The sequence below is a fragment of the Schistocerca nitens genome, chromosome 9, assembly GCF_023898315.1.
Source record: "Schistocerca nitens isolate TAMUIC-IGC-003100 chromosome 9, iqSchNite1.1, whole genome shotgun sequence".
Lineage (NCBI taxonomy): Eukaryota > Metazoa > Arthropoda > Insecta > Orthoptera > Acrididae > Schistocerca > Schistocerca nitens.
This window is the reverse complement of record NC_064622.1, coordinates 114498641-114520385: the sequence shown is the minus strand read 5'-3', so window position 1 is coordinate 114520385 and position 21745 is coordinate 114498641. Positions and strand designations below refer to the sequence as shown.

General features: G+C 43.3%; 1 protein-coding gene and 1 pseudogene across 3 annotated transcripts in view; both read left to right on the top strand.

Moving 5' to 3' along the window:
* The window catches only part of LOC126202929 (mitogen-activated protein kinase-binding protein 1), a 939171-nt gene that overhangs the window by 711776 nt on the left and 205650 nt on the right, over positions 1–21745 (top strand). The window lies entirely within an intron of this gene.
* Positions 8642–8759, top strand: LOC126204545 (5S ribosomal RNA; annotated as a pseudogene).

The following is a 21745-nucleotide window of genomic DNA, read 5'->3' as shown; positions in this document are numbered from 1 at the left end:
ATTTGGTAATTGCGCATAGGGAAATGGAGCAGGGTTCAAACAATGGTGTAGACAGCGAAACAATTAGAGAACAGGGAAGCATTTTCGATCGGTCGGTCGGCAACAGCTCGCCTCAGGAAGCCGAAATGACACGACACGATCTCGCAAATACTGTAGATTCAGGTTCTGGGTCATCACCGTTTTCTCAAATGAGTCAAGACACATTTTCTGCTTGTCAAAATGTGAATGTTGCCGGTGAAAATGCACTGCCAAAAAGCATAGAGAAACAGATTCCAGACACTAATACATTATTATTGCAATTAATGCAACAAATGGAACAAAATCAGAGACAAATTGAACAAAACCAGAGACAAACACAGCAAAAGCTTGAAAAATTAGACATAATGGAACAAAATCTTCAAAAGTTAGACACAATTGAGCAAAATCAGAAACAAATGGAACAAAATCTTCAAAAGTTAGACTCCACAGTTGAACAAACACGTGAAGATTTAACTACTGAGTTACATCACATTGAATCGAAATGTCAAAAAGTCTGTAATGACGTAAAAACACAAATTTGTGAGCATTTCCAACCTATTTTTTCGCGTCATGAAAATGCACTACAGAATCACGAAGCAGCCATAAAAGAACTGCAAACTACTGTTCATGAAAATCATGAGACCTTGCAAGCTAAATTTGACTCAGTTGCATCTACCGATTCGGTTATGCAACTTGCAAAAACTCAGGAAAACTTGAAGGACACAGTAGATTCGATTTCAACACAAATGGACACTCTGAAACTTGGTTCAGAAAAACACACTGAGGAAATGTGTTCACTATCGGAGAAAGTAGGCGAACTTTCGGATCAGGTCACTAACTTATCTACAAAGGTAGATGATGATCTGAATGACACAAGACCTGTAGCCTTCACTGACACAGAAGAGTATGAACAAATTAGAAAATTCAAACAAAACCAAAATCAAATTAATACGCAACACCAAAGAGAAATCCGCGAAGTACAAGATCATTTGGCACAAGTAATACAAGAATTACATATTTCAGAGGACACTCGCGCTCCAATACAGGAAGAGGGACATAGAAATACGGAACAACCACAAAATAATAACACAGGACACTTCGGAAATTATAAAAGAAATTGGCAAGGCACACCGAATTTTGAGATGGAACCGCCGACACGACGTAACAATGACCGATATGCGACTCGCCCACATGATGACTTTGACTATAAGCTGTTCATTACTACACGTAAATTCAAAACGTTTAAAAATTCTGCCAACGACATTCATCCACAAGCGTGGCTCCATCAATTCTCTCATTGTTTTCCCCCCAACTGGTCATTAGAACACAGATTAGAATTTATGTGTGGCTATTTAGAGAATGAACCAGCTGTAAGAATGCGTTCGGTCATTCACGATTGTCATAATGAAGGAGAATTTTACCATGCCTTCCTCTCAGCATATTGGTCTCAAGCCACACAAGACCGAGTAAAACATGGCATCATAATGATGAAACATTTCGAACAATCTGAATTCTCCAGTCTTGTGAAATATTTTGAAGACATGTTGCACAAGAATCAGTACCTGTCAAACCCATACAGCCCCTCAGAACTCATCCGCATTTGCTTAATCAAACTGCCTGAACATTTGCGACATATTATTTTGGCAGGACGTTGCAAAGACGACATTGAAGCATTTCAAGGACTCTTACAAGAACTGGAAATTGACACTGACAATCGCGGAACGCACGAGCACAACAATTACAGATCACATCCGTCGCAATTCCGCGATGAAAGAAATAATAACTGGACGCGACAAGGCTATTCTCACAACACAAATCGTGACCGAAACAGACACCACCCGTATAACAACCGTTGGCAGAGTAGTAATAATTACAGGGAAAGATCACCTCTCCGCGGTAATGACTATCACAGAGACAATCAGAGAAACAGACAATATGGGAACCAAAACAATTATTATTACGAGGGACAGAATAACTTTAGACGCAACGGTCCAGCGCGCAGTTACGATTCAGGGAGAAATTCTCCACCACTTAACCGACAAGAAAGAAACCACAGAAACTACCAACATGACGACAGACGATGTGATCGTAACGACAGACCTGAATTGCATCAGAACTGGCGGGATTCAAACAGAGCTGGGCCCTCTCGGCAAGGCGAATTTGTGGAGGTTCGGTCTCCGAATCCCATTAGCGACGCGCGCCAGTGGAGAGACAGACAATGACCCGCACCGCAGGCAGACACCTGCGCCGGCTGGCTCCGAGAAAAATAACATAGCGCTAACCTTGAGAAAAAAATTCCAGTATTCTTTACCGACGTATACTACTTGACAATTGCGTTAAAGTTGAAACTCTGCATACTAGGAAGAGCAAAGGTTTACACCACATTTCACACGTAAAACCGTTTATTGAGAGATAATGTGCTTTTTTAACTTGAGATTTTAATGCAACATTTTGGTTTATTTGAAAATACATTCTGAAATTAAAGTGCTTTCTGTGAGATACCAGATGACACAGAGGTTAGTTTATGTGACAGCTACACGATGTTATCACGACGCTACTAATGAGTGACAGTTTACAATGTTGCTTTTGCGCTGTTATCTGTTTTATATCTGCACAGCTTTCTGAATTCTTCTGGAAAGAAAAGCATGTTTTAGTAGTAACTTTTGTGGTATAGCAACAATGAGACAGCCTTTTTCGTGGCACAACAATACGTTACAGTACAGTACTTTCTTCATCACAACAATAAGCGTAATAACTAAGATATCTATACGCAAAGCATTTCACTTTTGTGTATCATCAGGTAAGTACATTGACTTCTGCAGAACTTAGCTTTCGGAGGACGATAACTACGAGACTTCCACAGAGATTATGTTGCGACATGACACACAGTTTAGCGCTACAGGACACGTATTTGAGTGATTAATTTTGTACTTAAAACATTTATTTTTAAAGATTTTTAAATTGCAAAGAAAGTTTTCCGAGATATATTTCATTCCATTGCTGTAATCTGTAACACCTGAGGGTATAATTACATTAATCCTCAGGGGGGTACACGCTTACTTTGTGTACCATGTGTGTGGCAACCACAAGGAACCCTAGCTAATATGGTATTTGCTTATACAACTTTACACATCGGTACCATATTTCTCTAACACACAAATTACATAGCTATCTGATCATGTAACTGAGAGATAAACATTTTTTGTTTACTGCATTAGTGACAGATGTTTACGTAATTACACAGTTGAATAACTTCACACGTATGAAATTGTATTTTGTCTGTACTTTGTGAACTGTTCATATTTTTTTTTTGGAACCATTGTGATACTATGAGAGCTTTGAATGATGTATTTGGTATGGGATCATGATTTTAAAGTACGTTTGAGGTTGATGACACTATTGAAATGAGCAGAGAATTTTTTTAGGTTTTGAAATTATTGGAGGAAGCTACGACGTTTTTGAGATTTGACTGAGGTTTTATGATGTTATTATTACGACGACGATGTGTATTATGCTGCTGAGGTATGTTTATGGTCAAGAAGCTGATGCTATATGAGGAATTTGATTATGTGTCGACGATATATATATGTGTAATAAGGTAAGGAGTAATGAATAGTGATTTAGGGACTCTGCTTTGTGGAAAAGGATGTTGGAAACCAAGAATCGTATTTTAGAATTATGAAATGTGTGTAAATGCGTGAATGTATCACAATGCCGACGAAAATTTTTTTTGGACACTGTTATATCAATAAGATTTTGTTTCTACAGATTGGTAACGCAAATTCTCACCCTGTGAATTTTTTTAATATAAGACTGCCATTGTAGTGAAAACTGCTGTCGTAAATATTTCCGTACCAAAGTTAAGTGACCACCTGCACGTAATGCGTCGCGGGCACACAGCTGAGTCAGACGCCTGGAAAAAAAAAAAACAAGGGGCCATTATTGCGAGCCCCTTTTTCAGCGGCACAGGTAGAAAAAAAAGGGAGGCCATTAACCTTCCTTTGTAGAGAGCATCGCAAAAACGACAGGGTCGAACTTGAAAATGATGAGAAACATTTCACGGCTATTGTCGTGCTAATTGAGAGAAATGCCATATGGCTAGTGAATGACGTTTCACGCCTTGCTTTGCCCATTTTGTTTAATATCTAGTTTCTAGCTGCACTGCAGCATTGGTAAAAATAAAATTTTATAGATGTGTTAATGTAAATATTTTCTGTCTACAGATCGAGTAAATAAAAAAAAAAACGAAGGAGCATAAAAAAAAATATTTCACTTCACAGGAATTGCATACGGAATTTTCTTTTCAACTACTGGGTAATTTTTTTTGGTAGAATAACTTTTTGTGGTGCACCACTTTAATTACATAGACATTAAGATGTGATTATACATTTCCCTTATCTGCATTGTTGTCTTTACTGTAATATTTTTCTGCCTGAGCGTTGTCATGTTTAGATATAATTTATTGCTTTTGCTTCTGCTGTTTGCCAGGCATAATGTTACTGAATTTGATTTTGTATTACGCTGTTAAGCCAGTTTTACTAATGATTATTTTATTGTTTGCTGCGCATTGCCTCATATTAGTTGTAATGTTGAATTGCTTGGTAATTTAGATTTACTGTAGCTTGCTTTGCCAGTTTGAAATATTTGTCATTGATGTTTATTATTTTATGTGATGCTGCATTGCCTCGTCCCTTGGTATATATATCTGAGCTCAGTAGATTTAAGTTAGCTTAAGAGGGGGTAGACTATATAAGAAACTAACTATGATGAATTGGAAGAAATGCATTGAGAAGCCACAAGAAACAGATAGGGCCAAAATGAGTATTGTACAATGAGCCATATTTATTTTGAAAGAATTATGGTTGGAATACAGAAAAGAGGTACAGATAGGACTTTTGGAAATAATGAGGAACGAAGGGAGATCTCCAAGAACAAAAAAAGTTTTGTTCGCAAGATACTGCAGTAAAAGAAACCCTGTCCTTTCCTTGTGTTATCCCACTATGTGTTTGTGTTCCCTTGTGTATTTGTGTACTTCCTGTCTTTAGTTGTTTATCTGATAAGACCTATGTTGTAGAATTTTTCTAATACCATGTTATTTACTTTGTAAACATGTTTAAACAGTATTTGTTCTGTTTTGTTTTAATGCTCATGTGGAAGTTGATATTCCAAAAGTTATTCTGATCTTTATGTATGTACTTATGTCATTATTTTTGTAACACTGATGTATTTGTTTATTTCTATTCTTTTGTAAAGCCCCTATTCCTACAAATGTTATCTGTATTATTATGTTTTTAATGATGTATTTTATACCGTTGTTATTGTATTCTTATGTTATAAAATTGTAATTGACACCAGGTCATCAAATTAAGTAACTTGTAAGTTACATTTCACTGCACACGTTTTTGTTGGTCATAATATATGGACAATATGTGACAAGTAGGGACTGTTAGTGTTTGCACGTGTGTTAATAATTCAGCAAGGGACTGGATAACAGCATTGCTGGTTCTAAGGACAATTCCAAAAACTTTGTGAGTGCACAAGTGGTGGTTATGGACTTGCTATATTATCCGCAAAACTCTTCAATGGTGATTGTGTACCTGCACAGTCATAACAGATGGCTGCTAGCCATCTCTACAAGGACTACAGTGGGTCTGCACCTCTGGTGGCCCACCAATACCGTAATCTCTACCAGGACTACAGTGGGTCTGCTCTGTGATGACCTACACACCAATACTCTTCAAAACTTCGACTGACTCTGTTGTGGGTTTGCTCTGTTGTGGCCCATTACCTGTCAGCATGTCAAGAGTCAGCACTGTCTTTCCGTTGGAAGGACAACACTACTTCTTCAAGACTGCATGGAAATCCACTACGTCTGTGTGCATTGTCTTTTACTGCTCAGACTTTGAGAAAAACACTGCAATGTGATGAATGATCAGGACTGTCTTTAGGGACTGTGAGAAAATTTTAGCTTTTGACCAACATTGTATCAATAAGTGTGTGCATTTGATTTATTTGTTATTGTAATTACGATTATGAAAAATTTTAACAAATATGTATTGCCCACTGCCCAACCCAATTTGTAAAATTTTTTGTGGGGAGCATGGGGGCTATGTAAGTAGGCTGTTTAGGTTTTTTTATTGGTAACGCCACCTCAGTATGAAAATCACCGGCTGTGCCGTGTGCAGTCTGTGGCTGCTTTGCATTGTTGTAATACTCAACCATTGTAGTGTTAGGCAGCTGGCTGTGAACAGCGCGTAGCGCTGGGCAGTTGGAGGTGAGCCGCCAGCAGTGGTGGATGTGGGGAGAGAGATGGCGGAGTTTTGTAATTTGTCATGATATCAAGGTAAATACATTGTTTGTTCTCTATTAATATCTTTCATTTGCTAACTATCCCTATCAGTAGTTAGTGCCTTCCATAGTTTGAATCTTTTATTTAGCTGGCAGTAGTGGCGCTCGCTGTATTGCAGTAGCTTGAGCAGCGAAGATTTTTGGTGAGGTAAGTGATTTGTGAGACGTATAGTTTAATGTTAGTCAGGGCCATTCTCTTGTAGAGAATTTTGAAAGTCAGATTGCGTTGCGTTAACAAAATATTGTGTGTGGAAAGTCAGATTGCGTTGCGCTAAAAAATATTGTGCGTCAGGTTAAGCACAGTCTCGTAAAATTGTTTGAAAGGGGACGTTTCAGCTTCACCTCAAAAATCAGCTCCTTGTCATTCTGGAACTAAGTGCCAGGCAAAGACTTATTAATCCGAGGAAAGAGGAAGAAGTCATTGGGTCCTGTGACAGGAGAATACTAGGGTGAAGCAAACTTTGATACCCCCAAAGAAGCAGTGTTCTGAGTGTCTTGTGCGAACTGAGGTGGGGCATTCTCATGGAGCAAAAGCACCCTCCTTCGACAGTTTCCCTCAAATCTTCGTCCTGACAGCGTCCAGTAATTTCGGTAATATTCTTCTGTAACGCTGTGCCTCCTCACGAGCATAATCTCTTAGCACCATTCCCAAAAAACACTTAGATAGGGTTTCCAGGTGTCGTGTCCGGCTTTTTTCGGTCGTATCCGGTCAGATACATTCGAGTCTGGCCTGTCCGGTTTTTTGGGCTTTTTATGAGCAGAAAACGCACAACTATGGTCCGTCCCAACCTAATGATGTAAACACGAGGAATGAGTAATAGGGAGATACACTATAAGGATATACTCTAATGTCTTATGTCTGTGTCCTACGTTTTCTTCGTAGGCCGTACGATTTTAATCAAACACCATCACAAAGTCTCTACGCGCAGAATGAGCGAGACAAAATAGAAAATGCCGATCAGCCGATGCCCATCCACTCTGTCCCAATTATATCTGCCATTTCATCCGTCTTTACAAAAGGGTACTTCAAAATTTCAGAATATCTCTAATGTTTCATTACGTATTATATAATTGGAAGCTTGTATTGTGTTGATGCAGTCACACACACGCATTTTGTTGGCTTCGTATCTGTTTAATTATCTTACTTTGTAATGAAATCAGACCATTGCCCTGTTCGTATCATTATGTGCAATAACTGTACCTGGTGAAATGGGCTTCGCCTGAAACCAAATAATAGTTACAAAAACAGCACGCGACAGCGTTCGTATTATCAGTGAACGACAGACCTTATTGTTTGTTTTGTATAACGAAGAGCCTTTAGTTTATTTTGAAATATGTTTATCTTAGGAAGAACTCACAGCACTGAGAGTTGCTATCGTAATTGCCAAATTTTAAGGCTGTTTACTCATTATTATTTTTTTACTTTAAGCTCATTTAAGGCTGATCTCGCAAAAAGGAGTATAACTGCTTGTTAATAATCGACTCAAAAACACCCACACTATTTCTGTGTAAAATGGGTAGTCCGGCTCGTAAAGCAAATTGGCCGGCAAAATATAACACGGAACTCAGTTTTTCTATTTCTGGACCTGGCAACCTATTCTCGTTGAATTTTCGACGGGTTGGAAGTGGTTTTCTATAGGGCAGCTTGTACTAAAACAAAATATTGTGTGCGGAGGTAGCAAAGGAAGCCGACGACTTACAGCGCTGCGGGACATCTGTGAAAATAGTTTGTAAGTCGTTAATGAGATGTCGGCCAAGTTCGCAGACACTCCTAGCTTCTCGCGGCCCCGACGGGTCAGCCAGTGATGCCTTGCGCAAGCTACAGCGACCAGGACGCGGTGTCCTTCGGTGTACTGCTGCGCTTCGCGTGCGCGTAGGAAGTAGAGACTTGTTGGCGCCGCCAGGTCGGCGACGTGCGCTGCAAACGTGGCTTGCAAGAGCTCAGGAGCACAGCTGTAGCCGCTGAGGCGCAGTTCATGCAATCGCAACAGCATCAAGCCAGCTGCCTTCTGCCCATCGGTAATCTCTCTCGTAAAAAATATTGCGCTTTCAGACAGTACATAAAGCAAATACACTTAAATTTGTGTTTGAATATAAGACTGCTACGCGAAAGTGAAAAAGGGAGTATGAGCTACCACTAATTTTCTCGAAATTCCTGTGGCTTCAGTTATTTCCGCTATTTCTCTTTTGTTACGTTATCTTCCGATTTGTTCGTTTGTTCAAGGATGTACACTAGAAATGCATGCACACATTATCTCATATGTAACATATTTTCAGCAACGGCTTTGCCGCAGTGGATACACCGGTTCCCGTCAGATCACCGCAGTTAAGCGCTGTCGGGCATGGCCGGCACTTGGATGGGTGACCATCTGGGCCGCCATGCACTGTTGCCATTTTTCGGTGTGCACTCAGCCTCGTGATGTCAATTGAGGAGCTACTCGACCGAATGGCAGCGTCAAAGAAAACCATCATAACGAACGGGAGAGCGGTGTGCTGACCACACGCCCCTCCTATCCGCATCCTCAGCTGAAGATGATAATTTTGGTAAACATTTTTGGAATACAGTGATCAATTAATTGTTATATTTAGATTAAAGTTCAGTCTTGATCACGACTGAACTTTAATCTAAATATGAAGATGATAAGGCGGTCGGATGATCCCGATGGGCCACTTGTGGCCTGAAGACGGAGTGCTTAACATATTTTCACAAATTATCAAATCGTAAAAACGCGGTTTTTAACAAATTATTATTCGCATAACTAATATTTTTCTGTATGACTATAACACGTAATAGTGAAGTTGACGCATCTGCACCTTTCTCGAATGGAGGTGGAGGGGAGGGGGAAGACGAATATATTGATACAGCAATTATTAATACTCGTTCTAAGGCTTTTCACAATAAAAGTCATCTGAAGTGATAAACGTAAAGGCTTAGGCTACTGGTACTACACAGTTAAAGCCAAATATTATGTTCATCTCCCTCCGTACCTAAACGCGCGCTAGTTTGATAGTTGGGCCGGGTGTGGTGGCTTTTTAAAATTGTAACTGACCTTTCGCCGTGACTGAATTACATCAAAACTTTTCCACATCGCATCAATTCTGCACTCTCGTCACCACTTTTCATTCCATAATCATCCGTAACACCACACACATGGGCTACACGGCATAAGCATTCTTAAGTCAGCCACACGGCACAGATTCACGCTAGACACTGCGTTAACAGGGCAGAGGAAAACAACGGCAAATCACATACATTAGTACTTCGCCCAGACGATAATGCTGTACTCCCTTGGTTCATCGCTTATGTATAGATGTGACGTTGACTCTGATTGCGATGTTTACGTAGCAATGGAGAAAGACGAAAATATGCTGACGTGGTAAACTTCACCTTGTCGTGACGATTTTTCGTTTCCGAAAAGCGTCACTGCTGAAATTAGAAAGCGTTAAATCACTTTATTTTTGCAACAGATATCAAATACCACTAAAGTACATTGTTCCATAAAAACTCCGTAACAGCAATACTTCCATAAAATACACTGGTAGCAGTTACTTCTGTAAAATATCTGGGAGTATGCGTGCGGAACGATTTGAAGTGGAATGATCATATAAAATTAGTCGTTGATAAGGCGGATGCCAGGTTGAGATTCATTGGGAGAGTCCTTAGAAAATGTAGTCCATCAACAAAGGAGGTGGCTTACAAAACACTCGTTCGACCTATACTTGCGTATTGCTCATCAGTGTGGGATCCGTACCAGGTCGGGTTGACAGAGTAGATAGAGAAGATCCAAAGAAGAGCGGCGCGTTTCGTCACAGGGTTATTTGGTAAGCGTGATAGCGTTACGGAGATGTTTAGCAAACTCAAGTGGCAGACTCTGCAAGAGAGGCGCTCTGCATCGCGGTGTAGTTTGCTGTCCAGGTTTTGAGAGGGTGCGTTTCTGGATGAGGTATCGAATATATTGTTTCCCCCTACTTATACCTCCCGAGGAGATCACGAATGTAAAATTAAAGAGATTCGAGCGCGCACGGAGGCTTTCAGACAGTCGTTCTTCCCGCGAACCATACGCGACTAGAACAGGAAAGGGACGTAATGACAGTGGCACATAAAGTGCCCTCCGCCACACACCGTTGGGTGGCTTGCGGAGTATATATGTAGATGAAGATGTAGATGTATAGCCCGCTCCTTATCAGGAATTTTGCTTGTGTATCTTAATCTGTTTTTAAATTTTGGGGTGGCCGCTTTATGTAGGGAATCCTGATAAATACTTGTTTTCTCACTGTTTTCTTAAGCTTCACCGAAAACCTACTTTTTCGGTGACGTAACTGTTTCCCGTTGTGGCGGAGTAACTTTAAAACCCTTATCACGCAATTGTCACACAACCAAGATAGAAGGCAAATTTCGCTAAGCACGCTTATCTGCCGTTATCTTGTTCCGATAGTTCGTCGACCTTGTAAGAGAAACTGAGAACCATATCATTTTCTAATGAGTGGTGATAACACGTGTGGTACTAGTATTCACGTTGGAAATTGATAAACGGAAGTGGAAGTGCCGGACGCCTCTGTAGGAACCCAGTATTTCTCTTCCCTCCCGGCCTGCGTCTCAATATTTATTTATTTTGGACTAAAATACGTCGTAACAACCAAATAATCCTGTTTACATCTTCATATATACTCCGTGAGCCACTGTACAATGCATGGCGGAGGATACTTCTATCTGCCCTGTTCCTTTCACGTATTTAGCAAAGGGAATAACGACAGTACAAATGCCTTCGCACACGCCCTGGTCTCTTATCTTATTCTTACGATCCCTGCACGAGACATCACGAGACATACAATTGTGATAGCGGAGTAGTCGCACAGTCTTGATGGATTGATAGATGGATGGATTAACAGGAAAATATTGGGTGCTAAGCAGCGTGGACATCAGCGCCCTTTCTGAAGATCGTAGTCCTCTCGTTAAAGCGGAAAGCAAATGCCGCAGAACTTCAGTCGCAGTCATAAAAAAATTTCACACACACTCTCCATTATATCTATTCATGCCGTAGTCATACTTTAATAGTTTTAATAAAACAGTGGATGGCTTTCAGACGATTGGTTGATCGCGGATCTAATAGAATAAGTCAGCCTCTCTCAAACACATTAAATCCTTCGTCCAATTAAACTGCGCGGGAGTCCGTGTGCAACACAAAAGTAAACATTTTTTCTTCCTGTGGTTTCGTCTTTGGGTAAGTCCCTCGATAGACGAAAGGCTTCCCTCCTATCACAATACGAAATACACTCCTGGAAATTGAAATAAGAACACCGTGAATTCATTGTCCCAGGAAGGGGAAACTTTATTGACACATTCCTGGGGTCAGATACATCACATGATCACACTGACAGAACCACAGGCACATAGACACAGGCAACAGAACATGCACAATGTCGGCACTAGTACAGTGTATATCCACCTTTCGCAGCAATGCAGGCTGCTATTCTCCCATGGAGACGATCGTAGAGATGCTGGATGTAGTCCTGTGGAACGGCTTGCCATGCCATTTCCACCTGGCGCCTCAGTTGGACCAGCGTTCGTGCTGGACGTGCAGACCGCGTGAGACGACGCTTCATCCAGTCCCAAACATGCTCAATGGGGGACAGATCCGGAGATCTTGCTGGCCAGGGTAGTTGACGTACACCTTCTAGAGCACGTTGGGTGGCACGGGATACATGCGGACGTGCATTGTCCTGTTGGAACAGCAAGTTCCCTTGCCGGTCTAGGAATGGTAGAACGATGGGTTCGATGACGGTTTGGATGTACCGTGCACTATTCAGTGTCCCCTCGACGATCACCAGTGGTGTACGGCCAGTGCAGGAGATCGCTCCCCACACCATGATGCCGGGTGTTGGCCCTGTGTGCCTCGGTCGTATGCAGTCCTGATTGTGGCGCTCACCTGCACGGCGCCAAACACGCATACGACCATCATTGGCACCAAGGCAGAAGCGACTCTCATCGCTGAAGACGACACGTCTCCATTCGTCCCTCCATTCACGCGACACCACTGGAGGCGGGCTGCACGATGTTGGGGCGTGAGCGGAAGACGGCCTAACGGTGTGCGGGACCGTAGCCCAGCTTCATGGAGACGGTTGCGAATGGTCCTCGCCGATACCCCAGGAGCAACAGTGTCCCTAATTTGCTGGGAAGTGGCGGTGCGGTCCCCTACGGCACTGCGTAGGATCCTACGGTCTTGGCGTGCATCCGTGCGTCGCTGCGGTCCGGTCCCAGGTCGACGGGCACGTGCACCTTCCGCCGACCACTGGCGACAACATCGATGTACTGTGGAGACCTCACGCCCCACGTGTTGAGCAATTCGGCGGTACGTCCACCCGGCCTCCCGCATGCCCACTATACGCCCTCGCTCAAAGTCCGTCAACTGCACATACGGTTCACGTCCACGCTGTCGCGGCATGCTACCAGTGTTAAAGACTGCGATGGAGCTCCGTATGCCACGGCAAACTGGCTGACACTGACGGCGGCGGTGCACAAATGCTGCGCAGCTAGCGCCATTCGACGGCCAACACCGCGGTTCCTGGTGTGTCCGCTGTGCCGTGCGTGTGATCATTGCTTGTACAGCCCTCTCGCAGTGTCCGGAGCAAGTATGGTGGGTCTGACACACCGGTGTCAATGTGTTCTTTTTTCCATTTCCAGGAGTGTACATGACGTCGAAACATAGTGCGCCGTGAGTGTGGCGCCGCAGACACTGCATCTTGGTGGATTCTCATGCCGCTAGAGATAAAGATGCGTCACTAGGCAGTGTCCGATAAATAAAATAGTTCAGAGAAACATTTACACGCGTTTGAAAGATGCCCGAAAACGTATACAGCAAATGAGAGACGACACCTGTTTGTCTCATCTGTTTTATTTTTTACTTTTGGACAAATCAGTCCACAGATATTGGACAGTGATTTTAAAGTTTTTCTACGTATGTTTAGCATTTGTTGCTTATCTCAGGAAATGTTGCAAGGTATGTTGCGGAGGGGGAGCAGCAAGATCTGCACTCTGCTACGCTAGGGCATAGAAAAGCTAATTACGTTCCTTCGCTCTCGCTCTTTCTAGCGTAGTGAATTAGAGTACCCTCGGAGGAACGACCGTGTAACTGGAATGGACTTCGCCGGTCTTGTAGCGCTTGTCGCGTTTTTTCTGAGGATTGGCTGTTTCTGTTGATTTTTCACCTTAGCGAATGGCTGTCTTGGAGAAGACTGAGCTGTTGAAGTAGTTGCAGCGAGCATCACTATTATTTATTGGTTCGTCTTTTCATGTTCACAAACGACCAGGAAAGTGAAGCTACTCTAGTTAACAGTTCCATTGGTCAGTAATACGACACATCGTAATGACATAACGAATCGTTGTACGCTGTTTGACGTAAATAATGTTTTAATATTGCAGTATCCTGATCGTTCGTCGACGAGATTGTGTAACAGTGAAAAAAACGATTCCTAATATGTCAGTACGTAATTCTTTTCCACAGCAGAAGCTAAAAACTTCGAAGTATAAATTATCCTTCGAGATAATAATTCACGAGAATATTTCATCTTAATTTCAGAATTAGCTCTACTACATCTCGCTCATTTCTTGTCATTAGGTATTGTATTGTATGGAACTGGGAACCTAGAAACGACGGACAGGCTTCGTCCCCGCCGTAGTCCTCAGTGGTACACAACCCCACAACAGGCTACAGCAGTCCACTCACCCCACCGCCGCCCATCACCGAACCGAGGATTATTGTGCGGTTCGGCCCCCAGTGGACTCCTCCGGGAACGTCTCACACCAGACGAGTGTGACCCCAATGTTTGCGTGGTAGTGTAATTGTGTACGCGTACGTCGAGAAAGCGTTTGCACAGCTATAGCCGGCATAGTATAACTGAGGCGGAATAAGGGGAACCAGCCCGTATTCGCCGAAGCAGGTAGAAAACTACCTTAAAAATCATCCACAGACTGGCCGGCACACCGGACCTCGGACATTAATCCGTCGGGCAGATTCGTGCCGGTGACCGGCACGCCGTCGCACCCGACTAAGCGGGCGGGCTTGTCATTAGGTAATTTATCAAAGCTTTTGGTAAGGCACATTCCCTCCCTTCCTAACTAAGGCGGTGTTAATAAGGGTGGTTGTTTCCTAATAGTGTTGCAGTTGGCTCAAATGGCTCTGAGCACTATGGGACTTAACATCGCGTTGCAGTTATGGACACAATTATTCCTTCTCACAAGAAAGTAATTCAAGAAATTCCTTGAAAGAGTGTATGCATTGTGACACGATAGTTTCAACAGCACAAATTACAGTTCACAGAGACATGGCATAACATGAGATGGCTATCACAGTGCTTACAATAATACTAGAGTCTTTTCAGGTACGGCGCTTCAAGTCAGTGTTCGACCATTTAGATTTAAGTTTCGCTAAGAACACAAATTGCAAAATGGTTCTTTTGAAAGGTGTATGATCGAGTTATTTCAGCTTCCCGAGCTCGTACTGCGACTCCGATCATCTAGTCGTTGACGGGACGTTAAACTCTAATATTCTGTCCTTCTCTTATAAATGACACGAGTTGCAAAAGTGGCTGAATTGTTTCGTAAACTTCGGGATGTGCGTTTACCATTTTAATTAGATCCTCATCAACACGTATAAGAAAACATGTTCCACTGGGTTTAGGGCGGGACTCCGGGCAGACCAGTCCGTTCCAGGAATGATACTGTCCAGAAACAGTAGACAGAACGCATTGTCACGTTGACACAATCTGTCATCTCCTTCGAACTGTACCTCTACTGTAAGCAGGACACAAAGAAGGAAAATCTGTTCACATCCTTCTGCATTTATCTTACTCTCAGCGCAATAAGAGAACCTCACCCCAATCACGAAGAACAATCCCAGACCATAACATCCTCTGTACTTCACTGTTGGCAGTACACATGACTGCAGGTAATGTTCTCCAGACATTCGCCATACTCAGACCCTTCCATCGATTGCTATAGGGTACAGCGTGACTCATCTCTCCAAATCACTCATCGTCCCTGCCTCCTCCTATGGAGGCAGGTCCGCCGCTTGTGACTCTAGTGGTCCATTCCGCATTACATACGGGTGTCCGGCTACTTTTGATCAGATAGTGTGTATCGTTAGCGTTGTACTCTCTCTTGAACAGGAAATACATATTTCGTTTTTCCAAAATTAAGGGCAATACCACTTGCAGAAAAGCAGTCGATACATCTTTCGAAGACATTATTTATGATTGCTTACATTGCCATATTTCTATCCGTGTGGTTTGTAAGACTTGTCATCTGCAAAAAGGACTAGACATCCTTTTCTTAAGGGAAGAAAAAAACTGTTAAAGAAGATACGTATGAGAAATAAGTAGACCTAGAATTGAACCTTGTGGGACGCTATTAAAGTTTGCTCTCCAAGGTAGAAAAGTTTCTCCACAATACATTTTAAAAAAATTCTTAATAAACAAAAATCTAAGCTGCTATTGACACTGAAGAGCTTTCCAGAATGAGATTTTCACTCTGCAGCGGAGTGTGCGCTGATGTGAAACTTCCTGGCAGATTAAAACTGTGTGACGGACCGAGACTCGAACTCGGGACCTTTGCCTTACACGGGCAAGTGCTCTACCAACTGCGCTACCCAAGCACGACACACGACCTGTCCTCGCAGTTTCAATTCTGCCAGTACCTCGTCTCCTCGGTAGAGCACTTGCCCGCGAAAGGCAAAGGTCCCGAGTTCGAGTCTCGGTCCGGCACACAGTTTTAATCTGTCAGGAAGTTTAACTGAACAGCATTATTTTACCTTTGTCATCAGAAGTCAAATTTCAGTTTAATAATGTAAAAAGACGAAAAGCGATTTTTTCTGTAATTCCTGATTGCTTTGTAATTAACCAGCAAGAAAAGCAACAGAACCGATGCAATACATTCGCCAATGGAGAAGTTAAGTCTGTGGGAGCTGGTGGTGGGGACAGTTGTGTGGTGGTCGTTTCGACAGCGCTGGAAGACCGCCGCGCGGTGACGGCGCAGGAGCGGCGCGCCTCCGCGCGCATTGCGTCACGCGTCATCCTGTGTCGCTGGCGCGGCTTATGGCAGCCCGACGGGTGGCAGCGCGGGTTTCACTTGTCCGCCTCTCTGACCGGTCCTGTTGCACGGTTTCCTCTCAGCTCCCACACTGTTTACACGGGCGCCAGCGGTTAGCGTGTCAGGGACGCTCCGGCGAAATCGGGGGTTGCAATACGGACTGAGTCGGTTCGTGCGTAGGATGCGCTAACTTACCTTTCCTAACTCTGAAACCTGCCCACGTGCCCTCCGTTATATTTATATTCTGTATAAATCGATCCAAAAGTAATAATAATTTTAATAATTTCTTGTGGGTCTTTTAACGACCTGGTGTTCGAATTGGACGTCACTTCGTCACCTACGTGTATACTCGATAAGCTACTTTGTGGTGTGTGTCGGACGGTATTTCGTGCACCTATTGTCAGTTGCCCTAATTTCCTGTTACGGTCGCGAATCCTCTGCGGAAAGAACGATTACTAACTGGGCTTCGCGTGGGCTCGAATCTCTTGAATTTTATCTCGATGGTCTTTTCGCGAGATATATCTAGCAGGAAGGAATATGTTGGTTGGCTCTCCTAGGTACGCACGCTCTCGGAACTTGAATAGTAGACCATAACGTGATGCAGAACGCCTCTCCTGCAGCCTCTGCCACTGGAGTTGCCTGGCGTGCCAATGGCGCTTTCGGGCTTACTAAATGAACCTGTAACGAAACGCGCTGCTGTTCTTTGGATCTTCTCTATTTTCCCTGTCAGTCCCGTCTGGTGCGGATCCCTCACTGACGAGCAGTATTAAAGTATCTGTCGTACGAGTGTTTTGTAAGCTACTTCTTCGTTGATGAACTACATTTCCTGAGGAATCTTCCAACGAATCTGTCTGACATTAGATTTTTTGGATGTTCCCCTTTAAATCGCTCTGTACGCATACTCCCAAATACTTTATGGAAGTGGTTGCTTCCAGTAATTGTTCTGCTATTGTGTCATCGCACAATAATAGTTCTTTCTGCTTATGTGTTCGCAGTTCGTCACATTTGTTTATGCTGAAGGCCAGTTGCCACTGTTTGCACCAGATATCGATCCTCTGCAGGTCTTCCTTGTGTTTCGCTACAATTTTCTAGCGTTTCGACTCCTCTGTATAAAACAGCGTCATCCGCTAAAATCCTCATGAAACTTCCGAAATTGTCTACTGTCACGCATATACTCGTATAGATAGAGAAGTAGTGAAGCTAGAATACTTCCTTGGGGTACGCCCCATGTTACTTGTGCGTCAGAAGATTTCTCTTCGTTCACAATGACATGCTCTGTTCCGTTCTTCAGTCCAATCGCGCAGATGGTCTGATACTCCGTACGAACGTATTTTCTTTATTAGGCGGTAGTGTGGAACTGTATCTAACGCCTTCAGAAAGTTGTGGAACACGGCGTCTACTGCTTTCCGGGTGTTGTGGACGAACAGAGCGAGCTGGGCTTCACACGAAAGTGCTGGTAGATGAGGTGCAGATTCTGTTTCGACTTAAGTGTTCCTAACCCTGTAATCATACAGGGGAAAGGGAAGTTTCACGTGGAATCCGAACCAAGTGTCGTTTCTGCCATGTTTTCACATAATTAAGAGATGACGGGTAACTGAAAAAGTTCCGCTGCTAGACCGGGATTCGATCCCGTGAGCTCTCGGTTTCTGGATGCGCGCTTTTCCACAAAATTACTAGGCTCGACGAACTAAAAGTAAGAATTAAAGACAAAGGATTCGGAGCACACGGACACGTTTTCTGTGTAAACGCACAGAAATTATGGCCTTTGCTTATTATAAAAATATTTTCCAGGATTCTTGCGTGTTCCGCAGGTAAATGACGCTTTAGCTGAATAATGAGCTGTCGCAGGCGTAGTGCAGTAGACAGTTGTGAACCGTTCGCCTCCACACAGCAAGTCTACGAGCGAGTCGACGTTGTTTGCTACTCGTACCCGTCCGAAGATGTGTTCAACGCCGAGCTCCTCCTGGACACCACTTCACTGATACCTTTTGGTGAAAACCTTAATCATCATATTATTAAATCTAAATATGCATACTTCTTGTGAAAACCTCTACGAACTGCATGCCAGAAACTACTTGGCATTTTGACGCATGTTGTGGTTTCCTTCTGTTCCAATCGGGTACCGGTATGAATCACATGAACAGTGACTGCTTAAATGTTTCTGTGCGAGATACAACGAGTGTAAACTTGTTTTCGTGGTCCTTACGGGAGTGACTCGTAGGGCGCTGAAGTACTGATATATTTCTCGATTCTTCACTTCATGCTGCTTTTCGAAGCACTGTAAGTAGGTTTTTGTGCGATAGCTGGAGGCTATCACGAATCGTCAGCCAAACAGATTTTTCAACATAACTGTGACGCTCCCCGTGTGTGAACCTGGAACAATTCGTGCCGCCATTCTATGCATACATTGTATATCCACTGTTGCTCCTATGTGGTATAGATCCAACACGCTTGAGCAGTATTCTAAGCTGAATCGTGCAACTTGTATTTTAAGCTGTCTCATTTGTAAACTGCTACCGTTTTCCCGCTATCCTGCCAATGAAATGCGATCACGTGGACCTTTGCAGGAAAATGGTAAGCTTGTTATCTAAACTGACTGTAGAATTGTTAGCACAGTTCAAGTTTTGATTTACTGAAGCAAATTACCGGTTTCTGCTTTACGGTAATCATCGGTTTTATAATAGCGAAATTAAAACAGAGGTATTTCAGAACTCGTGATACATGAGCCTGTTACATACTTGTGGAAAACAAGTAGGCCAATTGTGTTAAGAAGAGAAGTGACGCACCGGATATGTAGTCGTGATGTGCATTGATTAACAAGGTGCATCATACTTCAATACCGCGGAGCAGTTAAAAAGTTTGGCGCCTGTGGTTCTTCTCAAAGCAACGATGATAGACATAAACACGCGAATATTCACTGACAGTAAGAACAGCTGTCAGAAAGTGCGGCCATCAGTCAGATTGATATATTTGCCCGTCTGAAATAATAATTGCTGTAGTACAATGATGTTAAAGATAAGAAAATGTTTAATGGTAATTTATACCACAACGCAGTGTAATTTAGTGTCCATAGGCGTGTTGCCTTACATCACGTATAGAATTTCGTCAGTTTTGTTAAAACAGATGCCACAGTATCGCATTTTCCGCACTTGCGTAGTATTCCTACTGTTTTAGATACCAGACAAAGGACCACATATGTTTTTAGGGTTCCGTGCCGCAGTCAATAAAAATGGAGCCCTTATGGGATCGCTTTGTTATCTGTCTGACTGCTAAGAATCCTTTTTGTTAGGAACGGACAGAAGTACAAAGTTCAGATTTATATAACGTACTGAGGTCTATCGTCCCTTGACTGCTTAAAAATTACAAGCTTCTAAGTCACTGCAATCAAAATCACTTACGTCACATATTTTGATACTCGCAAACTTACTCATCAAAACTTGTAGGATACTTGGCGATGACCGAGAATCATGAAATTCGGCAAGCTCAAGATTTCATTGTACAAGTAAAGCAAAAAATCTGAAACATGTTAAATTGTAATTATGTCACATAAAAATATACACTCATGCTCATAAATTAAGGATAATGCTGATACATGGTGAAACAACGCTTTAGTGGGCGGTTTGCGGGTTTAAATCACCTCGGGTTATGACCATGCGGTGCATCTGACCTGCGGTCGTCGCACGGAGGCGCTGGCAGCAGAGGTGTGTTGGTGCATGTCAGAGGACGGCGCACCGAGTAAGTGTGCAGACGTTTTCACACGTGCTAATGGTGACTGTGCATTGAAAATGGCTCAAAGAACACATATTGATGACGTTATGAGGGGTAGAATATTAGGGCGACTGGAGACTGTTCAAACACAGCAGATCGTAGCACGGGCCCTCCGTGTACCACAAAGTGTGACCTCGAGATTATGGAAACGATTCCAGCAGACAGGAAACGTGTCTAGGCGCTACAGTACGGGACGTCCACAGTGTACAACACCACAAGAAGACCGAAATCTCACCATCAGTGCCCGCAGATGGCCACGGAGTACTGCAGGTATCCTTGCTCGGGATCATCCCTCAGCCACTGGAACAGTTGTCTCCAGACACACAGTGTACAGACGACTGAACAGACAGGGTTTATTCGCCCGGAGACCTGCAAGGTGCATTCCACTGACCCCTGGTCGCAGGAGAGCCCGTAAAGCCTGGTGTCAAGAACACAGTACATGGTCATTGGAACAGTGGTCCCAGGTTATGTTCACGGACGAGTCCAAGTATAGTCTGAACAGTGATTCTCGCCGGGTTTTCATCTGGCGTGAACAAGGGACCAGATACGAACCCCTTAATGTGCTTGAAAGGAACCTGTATGGAGGTCGTGGTTTGATGGTATGGGGTGGGATGATGATTGGTGCACGTACACCCCTGCATGTCTTTGACAGAGGAACTGTAACAGGTCAAGTGTATCGGGACGTCATTTTGCACCAGTATGTCCGCCTTTTCAGGGGTGCAGTGGGTCCCACCTTCCTCCTGATGGATGATAGTGCACGGCCCCACCGAGCTGCCATCGTGGAGGAGTACCTTGAAACAGAAGATATCAGATTAATGGAGTGGCCTGCCTGTTCTCCAGACCTAAACCCCATCGAGCACGTCTGAGATGCTCTCGGTCGACGTATCGCAGCACGTCTTCAAACCCCTACGACACTTCAGGAGCTCAGGCAGTGACTGGTGCAAGAATGGGAGGCTATACTCCAGCAACTGCTCGACTACCTGATCCAGGGTATGGCAACCCGTTGTGCGGCCTGTGTACGTGTGCTTGGTGATCATATCCCACAGTGGTGTTTCGGGACGGTTTTCTCAACTTATCACTAATACCGTGGACTTACAGATCTTACAGATCTGTGCCTATGGTATTAGCGCCAGTTTTGTGTAGTGCGACGTTGTGTGGCACCACGTTCTGCAATTATCCTCAATTTATGAGCATGAGTGTATTTTGCCATTTGGACATGTATTGCATTCATCTGTCAAAAGCATAATAGATGAACATCACTCTATGCAAACATAAAATGTAAGTTGTAGTCATATTTTAGTAACTAAATATTTTTTTATTAAATCTTCTGTCTCTACATATGTAAACTGATATTTCCTGCTCGCTTCTTTTTTTTATGTTCTGCCTAGTCTGAGGAATTTCTGTAGCGATTTTAATACCGTCTTGGAATTGCCGGGACCAATGTCCTGCCGGTATCGATATCGCTAACAGGCATAAACCGTTGAGATTCTCGATTTCCAGGGTGGACGAGCGGTGTATATACATAAC